The sequence below is a fragment of the Notamacropus eugenii genome, chromosome 6, assembly GCF_028372415.1.
Source record: "Notamacropus eugenii isolate mMacEug1 chromosome 6, mMacEug1.pri_v2, whole genome shotgun sequence".
Taxonomy (NCBI): domain Eukaryota; kingdom Metazoa; phylum Chordata; class Mammalia; order Diprotodontia; family Macropodidae; genus Notamacropus; species Notamacropus eugenii.
In genome coordinates this window covers 282,793,732-282,812,499 of record NC_092877.1, presented here as the reverse complement: position 1 = coordinate 282,812,499, position 18,768 = coordinate 282,793,732, and the positions used below count along the sequence as shown (strand labels likewise).

The 18,768-nt window shown below is 37.0% G+C and overlaps 1 pseudogene; it reads left to right on the top strand.

Moving 5' to 3' along the window:
• Nucleotides 1-8,568, top strand: part of LOC140512359 (spliceosome-associated protein CWC15 homolog pseudogene) — a 160,166-nt pseudogene extending 151,598 nt beyond the window's left edge.
• The last annotated feature ends 10,200 nt before the right edge of the window (nt 8,569-18,768 follow it).

Below are 18,768 nucleotides of genomic sequence, written 5' to 3'. Positions count from 1 at the left end.
CAAACAACCATTTGTACCTCATTTTTATAACTACCTTTTTTGAGGTCAAATAACCTTGAAACTTTTTAAACTGAATGGCTTTTCCTTTGTTACACACACACACACACACACACACACACACACACACACACACACACACACACCTGTCATATCTTTTATTAGCTTTTGCTTATGACCTATTTGAAAGAGAAAGTAGTTATAGCAAGTATTAATAATTTTACTGGACATTAGTTTAAAAATCTTTCCCAATATTTTTTGTGCTCAAATAATGTGGTTCATAAAAATGATGAGTTTTATATTTCTATTGAGTTCACCTGCTATTCTGCTGCTTAATTACAACTCAACAGTCAATACTACTGAACCTTAGCCTTACTCATCTCATAAGACCCTATAAAAGTTGTGAAAAGTGAATAAGGGAAAGGTTAATACCTTAGAAATCATGGTACCAAAGAAACAGGTCAGTGGTATATCTATCTTTAATCCATATTTCACTAGACTACAACAGCCTTCTCTTATTGCTAGTAGAGACCAATGATATTTGCTTCCCTTTTTTTTTTTTTTTTTTTTTTTTTTTTTGTAGACGTAGACATACACTGAAGGAGAATTGAGTTATAAATTTATCTTGGGGTCCAGAAAGCCAATATGAAAAGATAAATTGAAAGAAGATGGTATAAACATGATAAGAAATTTAGTACTATGAATACTTCTAAAAACCACTTCTAGAGTCTAGATGACAGGTTGTCTCCTTTAGAATTTCAGTGTCTTAACAAGTAAAATGAGTTGTAGATGGGTACAAAGGATACAAAGAATGGAATTCACCAATAAACGTAATTCAGTTTCAAACAAAAAGGAGATATCATATTCTCTTTTCGAATTTGATTCAAAATTATTCTCTTGACCTTAAAAATTCAACAAGGATTCTTAAGGCTTCTTCTGATTCATCTGCTTTCTCAAAATGCATCAAATCTTACCTGATTTTTTATTCCCTAACTTTTTTGTCAGTTGTGTTTAGTGTCTGTTCATCAACAACAACCAAATTCAGAATTCTTTAAGAGATCAATCAGCTTCCCGTTCTAGAGAACTAGAAGATGAATTGACAAATGTATTCTGTAACACACTATCAGAATAAAGAAAGGGACAATTGGAGGCTATTTGTTCATGAGAAGGCTACTTTCTTGTCTTATAATTATTATGAAACTTCATTTATACAACTATATATATATATGCCTATATGATATATATTATTCTCCATAGCTAGACAGATAATAAATAGGTTTTGCTTTATAGCTATTCTGAGAAAGAACTTGAAATATTCAGTGCCTAGAGTGTAGTAGGTAATTGAATTAGTATTGGTTGATCGTTCTAGTCTAAGTACAATAGAGAAAGGACAGAACCAGTCTAAGGGCAAGCAAAGTAGGATCCTTTGCTGTTTTTGTTTTACTAAAAGTGCCTCTGAATAATGTGATTAAGGAGGATCTTTTCCAACCCTTGTCTGGCCTGGGAAGATTTGTAGGAAGGTCCACACCTTTTGTTAAGGAGGCATTGGTTCTCCAGGGATGTGATGCCCTCTGGCTCTAAAAAGTGTATAAAGACTCTGAGGTGTGGTTTTATTTTGGGGCTTACTGACTGACAGTGTTTGTTTGGCCAGAGGAGGACTCTGGGAAGCCAGTAAGGAGATGTCCCACCCCTAGCTTTGAAAACCCAGATGTTGATTCTTCCCTCTCTGGTAACTAAGCTCAGACAGTTGAACCTGTCTGTTGAATTGTGATGTATGTATTGATTATGGTCAGACAGAGGAAGTCATGTCTGTTGATCTTTGATTTCTCTCTATTTTCTCCGAAGTTCAGGGTGCTGAGTTTTTCCCTTGAACTAACTGAATGATACATATGCTTGATTAAAGTGATTGTTAATCCCTCCAAAGTTATCTTTCCTTTTAGAGAAGCAGATCAAAGAACCTGTGACAACAGCCTCCCCCGCCCCGTGTATGTGGGGGTGTTTACTGTTACAACTGGAAATGAAAACACCTAAATTCAAATTGTGCTTCCCCTATTTACTAGCTGTATGATGCTGAGCAAGTCACTTGACCACTTATTTTCCAAGGTTTCTGTAAGGATAAAAAGAGAAAATATTTGTAAACTGTTCTGTAAAATTTAAAGTGCTATATAAACATGGTTATAATTATAATTATTATTATGCAATGACTTGGACTGAAACATTTCCAAGATAATTCAGTATTAAGTAATAAGAGAGATAAAGGAAAATAATCCTCTGATTTTTCCACCCCCATATATATTTAAATGGGAATAGTCCTTTTCTGGTTCCAAAGAGACCATATTCTAATCTGTCTTCTAATCGCTACCCTAGCATAGCAAGAAAGAACATCCCTTCATAACTGATGAGTTCAATGGCAAAAATCCTAGAGTTTAGCTGCAATTGATTTATGAGAAACACTATCATAGAAAATTGTCTGGCACATTGAGAGATATTTGTCCAGAGTCATATAGCCAGCTGTGAGAATAATTTTGATTATTATTTGATTATCCTCAATTTAAGAAGTATTTACTCAGACCACTGTGATTTAGAGGGTATCCATGATTGTATCAGTAATTGGGATCAATAGAATTAAGTTTGGTTTGGTGATGTTTGTTAATGCTGTAAGGAAGAGACTTAACATTAAGTAATTCATTATGTATTGATGATTTTATCATTTATATTTGATTTATAGGATAGAAACTTACTGAAATAGTTAAGCATGTTATAAAGATTTACATATGTATCAGAAACTTATAATAACCCCTCTAAGCCTCCTACTCCTATGAATTACTACTGCTATTTCTAATTGACCTTTACTTTGAACCTACAAGTTCCTTGGTCCCTAGGATACTTTTGGTCAAGTACCATAGTTTAATAGCCTGTAGAAGGCCCAAGACCTTGCAGGGAGGGTTTTATGCCCTATAGAAGTCCCTGAGATGTTATTGACAGGGTCTTATGACCTTTGGAAAGTCCCTGTTAAGATGGCCTACAGCTGATGAACTGTAGCTGATGATGTATGAAAGACCTGCTGACAAAGTGGTTGGGATTGATGGATATTGACCTTGACCAATCATGGGAACTCTCATGCTTCTAAGGATTAGCTAACCATAGGAAGTGTCATGCTTCTGAAAGAAATCTCCCAAGGACTAGGGGATCTCTGAAGGACTCCCTAATATCTATAAAATCCCTCTGCCACTAAGCATCAGAGTCTCGGACTGTGAGGAAGGTCTTGGACCCAGTTGATTAGGGTCTACCAGTCTCCCTACTAAATTGATTGATCATGCTCAAAACTCTATCTCTCCAATTTTTATTTCAGATTGGAATTTTGTAACCCACACAGCTAAGGGAGTTGCCTAGAATCATATAGCCAGCTAAGGGACCTTCTCAGAATCATATAACCAGTATATGTCAAAGGTAGGACTTGAACCTAGGTATTCTTGACTCCAAAGTCAGTACATACTCTATCCTTAGGCTATGCTGCCACTCATTTGAAAAAGAAAAAAAGTTTCTTCAATCTAATTGAATTGTACCTTTTTAAGAGATATAATCCACAATGTTGGTGACCAAATATGGGGATAGGAAAAAGCAAGGTTGAAATATGTATGAGTTTCTACATCTATTTCCCCTATATCCAAATAGTGACATATACCATGTCAAGGAGTAAGATGTATTCCCGTGGCCACCTTCTTTTCAAATTATCTATACAGCATTTCCAATAGTCAATTGATCAGAGAATTTGGAGTCAGCAGATCAGTCTCAGTCTGAATCTTCATTTTCCTCTTTACCAAGTCTGTGACTTTGTCCAAATTCTTTAATTTCTGTAGGTCTCACTTTTCTCATTAGAGAACTAATCTAGTTAAACTCTAAGGTCCCTTACAGTTCTGAAACATATGCCCCTATTACATTAACCATTTCCTAATACAGATTCATCCTCCTTTTTCTGGATCCCCCACCCCTTATTTAATTGCAGACCTTCTCTCAGAAGGGAAAATACACTAATTTTTGGTCATTATGATGCATCGGGGATGTAAATAAATACCTAAATGACTTAGTACTAGTCTTTAGTTAGGTCAGAGGAAGAGAGGAAGAAAAGAGGGTGAAACTGAGAAATGTGAAGACTTAGAGTTGGATACGCATCAAATGCTGAAAGAAAGGAGAATACAGGAAACATGCCCATTACTTATCTCAGATCTGTTTTATTGAATGGGGCATCTCTCTCAAGACTGACAGGGAAAAAGAAATAATAAGAATCCTTGCTGAGTGCTATGCCAGGTCATGTCAGTCAGAATAAATTAGAGCCTCAAAGAAAAGGATATATATCTTTCCTCAACTCATACTCAACTGCAGAGTTTTTCAGCCAATGATTTTCTCTTTCTACTGCCTCTCATTTGCTACATCAGGGCTCCTAACCTACAAAATGTGTAAAAAGTTCTATGTTGTATATCAAATAATCAGTCACTAGACATTATTAAGTACTTCCTATGTGTCAGAAAATCAAGGGGTTACAAAGATAGTCCCTGTTCTCAATGGGACTACAGTATAGCCAATGTAATTCCCATTTCACCCCTTCATACTAATGATTCCAGGACTTTTTCTCCAAGTATTGAAATCAACTTCCTCTGCCTATATATGATTCTTGTCTAAATTGGACCTGAAGAACCAACCTGATCTCACCTACTTCTAACTATACTAATGGAGCAAAGAGGGGACCTTTTAGCACGAGTCTCAGATTAATGAAACAACTGTTTGGGAAGAAAGAATATGCAGTTCATAAAAATGACTAAACTACTTAGAAATTCCTGTTACCACCTTCCCTCCTTCTTCCCAACTGTACTACTGAGGTCATAGGGATTTAGGGAAATATTAAGAAATCCACTTAAGGGATTTTTGCTCCCTTTTCCTTTCTGTCCTAATTGAATAATTGTCATGCCAGTCATTTACACCTCAAAATGAATTAGTTTGAGTTAGGGTTAGTCCAACTAATGCTGCTAGAGGTTCATTTCCAAACATGTCTGGGATCCCTATGCAATCAAAATGGTGCATGATACATTTACAATAGTTTTGTTTTCCATTACCTTCTCCTAGATTATAAATTAAATAAATTTAAGGGAGGGAATCATCCTGGGAACATAGTCACTATGTTTTCTGTTATTTGTGTGTTTGTTGGAGGGAACAACATTCCAAATCCCCAAATACAACTGACAATGAATGAACTCTGAGCACATACCTTTTATGTGAAAGTTAGAGGCTGCCATTGTTCTATAATGCATGTACAGGCTGAAATAGCCTAAGAGAGAGAATGCCTGATTTTACAGGAACTCCCTAATCAAATTCCTTTCTGACCTTTGTAACTCAACCATTTAATAGTTTCTGTTCAACTCACTTCTTTCTGGATACTGACAGAAACTAGGAACAAAATAGCTACCCTGAAAGCTCTTTGCATAAAATGAACAAACAAAAAAGAAGAAAAAAAAACTCAGCTTCAGTTATCCCAAACTCAATTAATAAACTTCTAGGATTACCAGAGTGAACATTTTTTGCCAGAAAAAGAAAAAAGAGGTAGAAAAAAGTGCCTTTAGTACACTTTACAGTGCAGATTGCTGCCTGAGATCTGATGGAATGCTAATGGAATCTTTAGGCCCCATTGTTGTACTGATGATTTTCAGCTTAAAAAGCCAAGCATGCTTCATTCATTCCAGGTTTTCATTATTAAGCAAATTTCAGATCATCAGTGAAGTCTTTAGTCGCATTTACTTAGATGATTGTGACTCTGCTGTACCAGAACTGCCAAGGGCATTCAAAAGTAAGGGAGGGAGGGAGAGAGGAGAAAGGAAAAAAGATGGGGGAGGCAGGAAAGGAAAAAAGAAAGATGGATAGGAAGAAAGAGAGAAAAAAGGAGAAAGGGAGAATAGAAAAGAAAGAGTGGAGGAGGAGGAAAGAGCAGTAGGGAGACAGAATGACTAAATAAAGGAAAGTTAGAGAGTAAAGGAAAGGTGAGGGTGTATATTGATAATACAATTTTGCTTATTGTTAATGTAATTTTCCTTCATAATGGGAAGATCTTTCCCATCCCTTAATAAGCCCATATGACCTGCCATAGAAGTCAGAGCTAGGAAGGAGGCTGTTGGCTAGTATGAGTGAAAGAGCTTGTTTGTGATTTTGTTTAAGAGAGATGGTTCACGGGAAGCTTGGCAGTGGGGAAGGCTTGCAGATGGTGCTGTCCTCTGCATTGTTACTATGTGTAGATTTTTGCTGCTATGATGGATTTGGCTTTCTAGGGTCTGAATAAATGTTTTGGTTCTGTCTTCAATGTGGAGAGTCTGTGGTATGTAGAGATTCAGAATTGTGCCATGATATTCATGGCCGCCATAGGCGCTGTGAATATTACATTGGCTCTACAGGAGGCAAGAAAAGGAGAGAAGAAAAGAGGAAGGAAGAAAATGGTTAAAAAGAGAAAGAAAAGATGGAAGGAAGGAAGGAAGAAAGAAGGAGGAAGGAAGGAAGAAAAAAGGAAGGGAAAAGGAGAAAAGGAGGAAGAGAGAAAGAAAAAGGGAAGGATAAATAAAGAAAATAAGGGAGTAAGGGAAGGAGCAAGAATGAAAAGATGGATCTATACCAAAATAGATCTATACCAAAATCAGAACCTCAGGAAGCCATCTAAATTCAGGTATCATGATGCTGCAAATGAGGTGACAAAATCAAGGATTTACTTAATTTGTAGGGACTCAGGTATTGAATAAAGACCAAGTACACATGGTGAGAGTTCTAGTTCTAGTTCAGCTGAATGCCAAGACCCACCCTGATTTCTCTTTTCCTTTAGAATGACAGGACTATAGTCAGGGTAAATGCAGCTAGCCTGGTTGGAAGAATCTACCTGATTTAAGAAGGTGGGAAGTTGCCCTAAGAAGGGGCTTTTTATTGTGTTAAGGGATTGCTTAGGAACCACATCACCAGTGTAAACCACCTGACAAGCATGATATGAAGAAATGTGTATGCTCTATCTGCCTATGTGGGAGGGGTTACTATTCATGACCATCCTTTAGCTCTGAGAGAAGTGATTATTTTTCTATTATATTAATGATCAAATTAGGATTGAGGAGGGGTTTTGTTTGTTTAGGGTTTTTTTGTTAGTTTCTCTTTCCTTTCTATCTCCTCATTTAAAGACCAATCCTTATAGGTCATTCAATCTCTGAAGGCCAAGACTAGTGATGAGATTGGTCTAATCCTCTGGGAATGTTCACCTCAATTGTGGAAAGGACCCTACCCAACTAAGAGAGTTTGCTTCTGATTAAAGTATAAATAAAATCTGATCTGGGTTTAATTCCAGCCCTAAAGCACTAGGCTCACATCCTTGAAACTCCCCCTACTCCCATTCCAGGGGCAGCTAAGTGGTGCAGTGGATAGAGCACCAGTGCAGGGGTCAGGAGGACCTGAGTTCAAATCTCACCTCAGACACTTGACACTCACTAGCTGTGTGACCTTGGGCAAGTCACTTAACCCCAACTGCCTCATTCTGGGTCATCTCCAGTCATCCTGATGTATATCTGGTCACTGGATTCAAATGACTCTGGAGCAGAAGTGAGGTTGGTGACCTACACAGCCCTACCTCACTCAAAACAAGGTCAAGTGCAAGTCATGTCATTATTTCTCTGATGGCATGGTTTTCAGGCAACAAAAGGACGAACATACTCCCACTCCATTGTTCAATGGGAGTGGTCTAGGTGGAGATGGATACTCAGCTGGAAGCTGATCAAGTTCTGTTCTCAGGAGGAGGATCTGAAAACTTTTAGCCTCCCTCTCATTAATTGTTTGTTCACCAATCAGGGTTGATTTTCACCTCCTTTTCCAAAGGTATGCAAGTATTTAGAGATCTCCATGGTTTTGTTTTTGGTTACTGAGAGAGACCAGTGACCATCAATTTATTGATTATTTGGTAGTCTAATAAATAAATTATTAATTTCCCAGAAACTTTGTCTCTTGAGCTTTTCATTCATCTCAGCTTCCTATGACTTGTAATCCTGTGGGCTCTATAGTCTAGTAAGTTACGTCTTGAAATTCTACATGTTCTACCTCAGATTTCTTTCTTTCTCCTCTCCCACTCTCCCTTTCATCTTTCTTTCCCTCTCTCTCTTATTTACCTTTGTCTTTTCCTTCCCTTCCTCCTCCACTCTCTCCCGTTCCTTTCCCTCTCTTCCTTCTTCCCTTATAGAATGAAGAGATGTGACCATAGTCCATTGAAATTATTCCTTTATGACTTTTGATTGCTTAAAAGAAATCATCCTGTATTCTTTTTCTGTGTGTTCAGACTGAGATAGCAGGTGTTGATAAGGCTGAAGTACTTTGTTTTTCATTGCCACCTAAAGAACACCATTTGAGGCCTATGCTGACAAGTTGGATGAGGAACAGGATGCTGTTTCTCAAGCTGGCTATGGTCAACAGTCAAGTTCAGGGAAGCCTAGCTCCACAGCATTGTTCTTTTTGGAAATCATCACTGTAGTCAGTCAGGAATACAACAGCTACCATTTATCAGCCTGAGCCCTAACCATGTCTCTTGCCTCTTACTAAAAATGTTCAATAAATTTTGAATAACCTTAAATCACTGAAATACCCTGTAAGGTCACAATGAGAAAGCTGAGGCCAAAGACTGAGAGCCAGTGAGCAGCTGCCACCTTTCCAATGACTACTGCCAATGGATTTAAAAAAGGACTCGCATTTCTCCTTACAGTATTCTAATTTGGACCAAGCTATAAGATTTCTATTCTATTCATCTGACAGAAATAGATAGATAAGTGACAGTTATCTAGAAGTTGTATGTTTCAGCATGTGGGCATAAATGCTATTCAGGCTCAAAGAATTATAGATTTGGAAGTAGAAGGGATGTTACAAGACTATCTAATACAATCTTCTCATTTTATAAAGAGGAAACAGAGGTCAAGAACGTTAAGTGTCTTCTCCAAGTTCATACAAATAGAAAGTATTGGGGGAGAATTTTAACTCTGGTGTGTACACAGAATAATTGCTACTACCGATATCTGAATTTTAATACTATCTCACATTTATGTAGCGCTTTATATTATTCAGATGAACTTATTAACTATTCCTTACACAATTACTTGTCTCAGAGCATACCGGTCAGTCTAGTTTAATCAATCCAACCGAACCCAATCCAACAAGCATTTCTTAAGTGCCTACTATGCTCAAAGTACTGTTCTAGGTAACATAAGGGAAAAATGGCTTTGCCCTCAATGAGTATACTGATATTTCACATCAAGTAAACCCTTATTTTCATAAAGATTCAGTCATACCTTCACACTCCTTCAGGGTGTGCTGAGAAAGGAGGAACAATAAGTATTTCTGTGGATCATTTTAATTCCACACTGTTCTGGTTGCAAATCTCTCAAGTGGCCCTCTTGCCTTCCCCCTCTTTTTCTTGTCCTCTCCTCTACCTAACTCTGGGTTGTAGTTATTGTTTGTTGTTATTTAACCTGGAGTCCACAACCCCTCAAAAAGATTATGGATAGATTTGGGGATCTATGTATTTGGGTTTTTTCTTAATATATTTTGATAGCTATATTTCAATGTAATTGGATTCCTTTTTAATCCTAGACTTTTTATTGTATTCATTTAAAAGTATTATTCTGAAAGGGAATCTATAAGCTTCATTAGACTATAAAAGAATCCATGACACACACACAAAAAAGGTTAAACACCCCCTACCTTGTTTAATTGTATATCTCCTTGGACTTCTGTCATGCCTTGTCTCTCAGTTTGGAGAGGCACAATTCAATAACTCAATCAAAAATGTATCTGTTGAGCTTTCATTATGTGTGAAACACCATGCTGGGTGTTACATGCTTTACAAGGATCGCTCCAGCCTTTCTCCTAGAGGAAGGAACTCAAGGGATTTCCTTGTGCTAATTGAATTTCCTTATATACCTTGTTCCAACTGATCTCGATATATGACATTAAGCCTTAGTTTTCAAATAGAAAAGAAACCCACCTTATCCTTTGGCACATTGAATTTTATGAATTAGAGACACTTTTCCTGGCCCTTTTGCATATTAGCATATTTAATTGCTGGTTAGTAAACATAAACATTCTAATAGGTTCTTCTAAAATGAATTTTAAAAGTCTTCCAGGAGCATCTTTGGCTTATTTATATTCATAAAGATGAAATCATCACACCTGCAAAACTTGAGCTAGCTGTGAGGATGGTAAAAGGCAGCTTAGTCACCATTTTGCCCAGAGTCTACACAGAGCAATAAATGGAAAGGATGATTTGAAAATCCACTTAGTTGATTACTGTTTCTTCCTCCCCACTTTTTCAGGGGTCCATAAAAAACACATACCAACATCTGGCTCAGAGACATCCTGCAAAGAAAAGGCTACTGCTAAATGTACCCACTGATGTTTTTTCTCCTCTTTTAGTTCAAAATTAATCTCTTGTGGATTTTGCTATTGTTGTTGTTATGTGAAGCAGAGTTTTGTATAAGAGTATATTGGCAGCACCATTTCTGTTGTTCTTATATATGATGGTTTCATTTAGCCTAATTTCATATTTAATGAAGCACTTTATGTTATCCACATACTTTAGAGTCATTTACTAGTTAGCCTTCACAATGCAATGAGGTAAGCAATAGTTCTCAAAATGAGCAAAAATAAATGGAGTAGGAGGAGGAGGAGGAGGAGGAGGAGGAAGAGTAATTGAATTTATATAGTGCTTCAAAATTTGCAAAATCCTTTACATATATTATTTCATCTAAGCTTCAAAACAATCCTGTGAGATGCTATTCCTATCCAACTTAGAGTTCAATCATTAACATATCAATATTACAGAGTAAAAAAGGATATTAAGTGGTTTACCAAAAGTTTCATGGCTAGTATGTAAGCAAAGCAAGATGTGAATTCAGAGGTTCCTAACTCTTAATTCCATCATTCAGTCCAGTAGATGACAGTTGTCTTTCAATAAAACCAAGTTCAAAGTGTTAAGGTTGGATACAAGGTGTTTAAATCCAGAAACTTAAGATGGGGCAGGAAGGATGTTTGTTGAAATTTAAGTACCTATTACCTTCAAAATTAGGCTTTGCTTGATTTCCCACTAGCTACCCCTCCCACTTAATTATTCACATTTCTCATGTGCTTATATGCCTATATATTTTTTTCCCATTATAGAATGTAAGCTCCTCATGGGCAAGAGCTATATATTACTTTCATCTCTGTGTCCTCAGAAACTAGCAAAATGCTTGGAACATACTATAAAGAGAGAGAAATAGACCTTTGATTTCACTGGTATAGTGAACTCCCAAGTTAGCAAACACTTTGCCAGAATAGCTGGGCATATTCTCTGCGGGACTTGAGAAGAGCACCCAGAAATTATATAATTTAACCAGTATCACAAAGCCAGAATGTGTCCAAAGTAGGACTTGAAGCTCTTTCTGGCTTCAAGGCTATTTCTCTATTCAAGTAGATGCTTAATAAATGCTTTTAGGTTGATTGATTGATTGACTGATTGATGCCAAGCATGGCAGCCGCTGGTTATTTGGAGCTAAGACAAAAAGATACCTACCAGTTATCTTCAAGTGTACTGAATCAGCCATGTAACATTGAGGTTAATAATGCCAATACAATACCGAAGTAAAGAAATAGGAGGAAAGAATTTTCCAATTGTGAAATCATCTTCCTGTCATTCCCTGTCATGTCACAACTAAGAAGGATGTGGGGAACTTGAAAAGCATCCAAGAAAAGAACTGAAAAGGTAATCACGTCCCTCCCTGCCTCCTCCTCCTCCCACCAAAAGAAAGAGTCATGCTTCTACAGCTATCTTGCTCTTTCCCCTAACTCATGATCTAGGGTGAGGATCTGAAATTATACCAATGGGTTTTGATCTGGATTCACCTGCAAAATAATTATCTTCTTTATCTTTAAAGGTTTTAACTACCACTTAGAACTAGCTGGTACTGGGTTAAAGTAGAACAATGAGTAAAAATTACAAAGAAGATTCAAGTTTGAGATACTGAAAAACTTAAGAATTCAAACTATCCAAAAATTAAAGTAGCATCAGGGGTCTGCCTACCCCCAGGAGAGATCTTCAAAGAAAGGCTGAGTGACTTCTAGTGAAATACGTTGTAAAAAAGGAGTTTCTGTTCAGACATGGGTTCGATTTGATGGTCTCTGAGGTCCCTTCAATCTCTAAGCTTCTGTGATTATCTAATTACGACTTCCTTTAAGTTCATAGAACTGGTAGACTCCTTAAAAGAACACTTAGACTAATTCTCTTCCTCAAGGCAAAAGTGTCATGCCTTTCTTATTTTAAACCTTGAGGGAAGGAAGTTTATTAATCAGTCATTCCCCACCCCCCATTCTCAATAATATCATTTTCTAGATTTGTAGAATCATAGAATGGAAAGGGAAATTGAGCATTTTACCCTGTTCACATTACTTCATATCATTAGTAGCAAATGCCTTTCCAAACAATTGACTTTTTTGTGGCAAATAAATATTCACACTAGGAATGAAAAATGAGAACATAGGTATAGAACTCATGTATCCAAATGAGATTTATTGAAAGATATATATTTTATAGCTGAGAAAGGCCTCAGGAGGACTAGGTTTAGTGGAATGCTACAAATTTTCAAGTCTGCATCAGATCAAATTTTGGATCAAAAAGTATTTTGCCACTTTTCTTTTTTTATATAGGGAAAGTCCTATTCTATTATAGTCCAATGATAGGAGGAGGTACCCCTATTTATGAATGGAATCACCATGGCAAACTTATCCACAGTTGGTGCCTCCACGAATAAGTAGTCCCAACTCTGGTGCCCTAGGTTTGTGTTATAAAGGAAGGTAACCACAAATGTGTACCAGGGTTGGGTCAGGATGAACAAGCCTTGTTCATAAGTGTGGTTCATTGGAAAAATCATGTTGGCACCAAATGAGGACTAATCCATAAATCACATTTTAATAAGGCACAGAGACTACAGAGGTAGACAGCACATGGAGAATGAGGTGAAAGCAGATGGTATGGAGAACAGGGGAGAGGAGGAAGAGGAACAAAGAGGATCACTAATGTAACTGCAGATCGGAGTTTCAGAATTGGAGATTCAGGCAACAAGAACCCAGAGCAGGTAGAAGAGTTGCTCAAGAGTACATCTGGGGGTCCCATCCTTAAAGGATTCTGTAGCATGGGTAGGCTTAATATTTATCCAGGCCAGCTTGGGGTTCAGTCATTAACATATCAATATTATCTTAAAGTTATCAGTGACTGTTTAGGGATCCTTTATTAGTCTAATGCTTCTCTAGCTTTACTGTGCATGTCTGGGACTTTTCTGGCCCTTATAGAACAAGGGGCAGTTTGTGGTACTGAGGGCTGTTCTACAGAGGCCTATCTGGGTTTTCCTAATTTAGCACATAGTCTTTATGTGTAGCTTTAATAATTTAATAGTTTGGGATGCAGCTTTCTGAAAGTGGCTTCTATGTTCTCTTTTACACTCTTCCTATTTCCTATTTATTATTATCTCAAACGGGCTACTTACATACCTACTTATTATGCTGCGTGGTGGGGGTGGTTGGGAGAAACCATAACAAGATATGGTTTCAGTACAGTACAAATCCCCTCTCTGATACAGCAATGAGCCTTCTTCACCAATTTCCCTTGCTTCCCAGGGATTCAGCAGCAATCATTAGTGTCAAAGCAGGTGTTTTCAGTTAACTGTGCTCCCAGATCTATATTCTGGGTACTTTGGGGATTGTAATTGATTGAAAGAGCAACAGAAAAAAAAAAGAAAAAGAAAAGAAAGAGGAGGGAGTTTGGCTCTATTTATTGCTGTCTTTGTAAATGTATTGAGTCTTCTCCTAGAGAAGCAAGAGCCAGGGTAGTGTGGTAGATAGAGAGTTAAGTCGGGAGCCAGCTAGACCTGGATTCAAATCTCACATCAGATACTAACTGAATATATGACCCTGGGAAAGTCCCTTAAACTCTCAGTGCTCTGGGCAAATATCTAAGAAAATAAGATGCCTGTCATCATTATTTTAAAAGAGTTTGCTCACTTGGAAATTCTGTATCACAGTGAAATCACATGTCAAGTCCTTATCTTCATCTCATAGAGGAAGAGACTTGTTCTCATGACCTTGGTTGGACTATATGAAACATTAACCTGTATATTTCCCAAAGCCCAGGAGTTCATCCTTCGATCAGGTGGTTATTAACTCATAAGAGGCTATATGGTAAAGCAAGAAACAAACAAGTGCCATTAAATGTATTTACGGTCTAAATTTCTTATTTAGCTGTCAATTCTCCAGGGCTAATCACTAAAGCGTATTACTGGTTCAATAAACAGGTTAACAACCATTCAGAGCTTTCTCTTCAGTACTTCATATATTGAGGTGCCTTATTCCAATGAAATAATTCAGTAGAAGGTAATAAATGGCTCTATGAATGTACACATTTTCTAGTAAGCATTGTCAACTAATTTATATTCTTAAAGGATAGCATTTATAATTACAAAAATCCAAAATAACAAATATATCCATAAATTATAGATCATATAAAATAAATACATATGTGTATACATGTATGTATATGCTATATATAGCATATATGAGGAGACGAATCATAGGTACAAACCACCTATTACAAAATGAACTGTGACATTATTTAGCTGACCTTGCCAATATCCCTCTGTCTCCATTCCACTCAATCTCTAGTAACCTATTCTAGTATTTGACAAACCTGATAGAATGCTGCCATATATAAAAACTAAATACTTTGAACTAATTTCTAACCTCTTTCCTCTGGCCTTACCCCAGGAGTGGGTAGGAGAACAGCTTGAAAAGAACGATTCAGTGAAGTAAACAGATTAAAAATGATCTCACAGAAACCAAAGCTATTATTTAAAAAGAAAAAAAAAAGACTTCTGCCCTCATCACCCAAAGTGTCAAAATGTATTACGTTATGATGCTTCATGGATTTTGTGTTTAAGTAAGAAGTGTTACAACCTGATACGAGATGTTTTTCTAGGTATAGATAAAAGAGTTAGTGGTTAGAAAGAAATCTTACTTTATATCAAAGTTTAGTTTCAAATGTATTTGTGTTTTGCCCTCTAAAGTCAGTAAAATTTGTGTGTATATTAATATACATACATATACATATGTATGTATGTATGTATATATGTCATCTATGTATCATCATTGTGAAATGATAATTTTGTTAAACTGACTAGTCTGTCATTATAGTCACCATTGATTTAGAAAATAATATATGAAATATATGAGACAATATAGGAGGGAAGGAGGAAGGGAGAGAAAGGGAGGAGGGAAGAGAAAGGAAAAAAGAGAAACAAGAAATAGAGAGGGGAGAGAGAGAGAGAGAGAGAGAGAGAGAGAGAGAGAGAGAGAGAGAGAGAGAGAGAACGCTTGAAACCAGGAGAACTATGTTCCACATAAAACAAAAATAACAAATAAATATTTCTATAAATTTTCTGACTTGTACTGGCTACAGGTAGGGCCTCTTAACCTCTCAGTTCTTTAGGCAGATGTCTAAGTTGCAGAGAATAGGACTTACTTGTGCTGGAGGAAACTCCTCATCTTGGAGAACCTTGTACCAGTGAAATTATGGGTCTAGTCCTATCCCTGTGTATATAATATATATGTCAATGTTTGAAATTCATGATTTCTAAGAAGCTTGTATAAAGGTACTTGAAGATAACCTCAAAGATTTATCTATAAATTAACTTTTAATGGCTCATGCAGCAATTGCTTTCCTAGAAAAAGTCATTCCTGTGGCACAAGACAAGTTGGGTGATTTGAGGAAGTCTTATAGTCATTTTCTACTGGAAAACAAGGAAATTGAAAAGCAATAGACTGTGTTGCTTTACCCCCCTCAAAACTGTCTATGATATTTTCATGCATATTTACATGGATATGTGCATTCACATATTTATAACCCAAATTTATTTTAGAGATGAAGTATGAAATATGAAATGTCATGGTGTCATTCAATACAAGTATATGTTTGTATGATTAGAAGGAGGTTGTTTTCTTCTTATTTTGGGACTACTATTACAGAAAATATGGCATTCTCTGACTCAAGATTTTTATGAAAGTGATTAAAGATAGTGCTAGAATGAAAGCCAACTTCCCTCTTCTTTTCTACGTCATTGTAAGAAAAGATGACTGCTGCATAGGACAGTTTTAAATTTCACAAATACTTTCCTCACAATGAGGTAGATTGTGTAGATATTTTAGCTCCATTTTACAGATGAGAAAACAGGCTTAGAAAGACTAACTGTCTTGGAGTGGCAGGAAGAGTGTCAGGCCCGGGACTTTTATCTAGTACTTTTGAATCTAATAATAGAGAAATTTCTACAGAACCATTACAAGGCAGGGCAACTGATGACTTGTTCCAGGGTGCCCAATGGGATTTGGTGGAAGGGTAACAATGTGCTTCCTCTATGCCTGTCTTAATACTTCCTGGTTGTCTGTAGGCCCTGTAACCCAGATAAAATGAAGGTCTTTATCTCTCTGACATATGCCTTCTTCCATGAGGGCACTATTCCTCCCCTACCCTATTAGTTCACATAAGTCCTCCCAGGGGTCACCCAATGTGAATACATGCCACCAGCTTTCATTGAACCCTCTTGCTTTCTCCCCAAAATGTCTAATGTGACTGCATGAAAGTGTCTCTTCCATCTCCTAAGGTCCACCTCACACCACAAATTTTCTACCCCATCATCTCTGTTGCATCTTCCAACTTCTCTGCTTATTTTCAGGGGTTGTCCATTATATTGGACTCTGCCAAGGTACTAAAATTCCTAGGTATGGCTCTGCCATTCTATACCACCATGTTACCTTGAAGTGTGAAACTAAGAAATTGTTGAATGTTTTTCCTCTGTGCCCACAGGTAAAATTAATTTCTTCTGATTTCAGGTATGTATATATAAAACTGATTTAAAAACTGATGGTAAACTTTATGTTCATTTTCTTTACAAGTACATATCACATTTTGGCTAGGTCTATCCAACTTGTTTGACCACTATGTCAGCCAAGTCATTCTAAAAAAACAATGTGATTGATTTCTGGACTGACTTGGCCATCATAATGGTGGAACAGATTGTGTATGCTGGCATGTGTCTCTTCAAGCCAACCTGTCATCAAACAGTAAACTTGTGAAACTATCAGGATAAATCATTTGTCCTTCATGAAAGAGAACAGCAAGGGCAGTCACTTCATTTAGGGTAGCAGAAGTCTTATGACCCTCTGAAATGTTCTTTCTCAGCTACTATTTGTTCTCCACACTGTAGGAATAGTAAACTGTTTCTGATTCTACTAATATTTTAATATCTGAAAACCAATCTCTTACTCAATTTATTAATTGGCATTTAAGTAGCATGATATACTGGAAAGACTGCTGGCCTGGGAGTTAAGAGATCTGTGTACTATTTCTGGCTTTGCTGTTCACTCTTTCTATGACCTTAATTAACCAAGCTCTCTAGGCCTCAGTTTCTTCAATTGTAAAATGAGGTGATTAGCTTAGATTATGTATCGTTACACTTTTGTGTGTGTTATAGACTTCTCTGACAGTCTGATGAGGCCTATAGACCCTTTCTCAGAATTGAAGGAAATATTAAATTTAAGTTAAAAATCAATGAAAGATGGGCAGTTAGGTGGCACAGTGGATCAAGCACTGGCTCTGCAGTCAGGAGGACCTAAATTCAAATCTGACCTTAGACATTTGACACTTACTAGCTATGCGACCCTGGCCAACTTAATCCCATCTGCCTCACCAAAAAAAAAAAAAAAAGTTAATGAAAGAAAAGATATTATATTTTCCCTTTGAAATTCACAAGACTACCCTCTATCCCTCCAAACTGGTCCATGGGCTGTGGATTCCCGGTTAGGAAACCCTGCTTTAGATGTTGTCTCAGGTCCCTCCCAGATCTTTCATTCTATAATGTGATGCTGATTCTAGTGTTTGATCCATTTCACAATGCTTTATAATTTCAAAGCTTTTGGTAACAAATAATGACAGATACCTTGCAGTACAAAAATATGAATTGGTAAAGCCCATGAGTTCCATCAACTCTTGCCTTTCACAGTTTTAGGTTCAAATTGAAAGTTTACCCTTCTGGATTCACCCCACTCCCACACACCCCATTTCCTGTTTGAAAACTGGGAGTATCTGAATTTAACTTAAGTCCAATTATTGTTATCTTACTACATTAACAAGTCAAAGCAAGAAATAATAAAACACACACTTGGAGAAAAATTAATAGTAAAGTGCTAGAAAATGTGAACCACATTCCTAATACTGTTCCTTCACCTTCTTACCCTCTGTCGCTCTCCACCTTCTCAGTGTATCTAGGGAAACAAACTCCTCCCATTCTCATGACTGAGACAAAGGAAAACATGGATTTTGTTTCTCTATATACCCAGAGCATACTTCTGGATTGATTTGAGAGCTGAAGATTTCAGAAAAGGACTTGCTCGACTAAGGACAGCCTATTTTTCTTGAGGCAGATTGGTGGTGTGATGTGTAGTACGCTGGATATTGAGTCAGGAAAATCCTGAGTTCAAGTACTAACTCAGAGACTTATTCATCGTATAACCCTAGACATTACTCTTTTAGCTTCAGTTTCCTCTAGCTTACAAGGTTGTTAGGATCAAATCAAGTGAGATAATGTTATGTTAATCACTTTACCAGGCTCAAAGCACTAAATAAATGTTAGCTGTTATTATTTG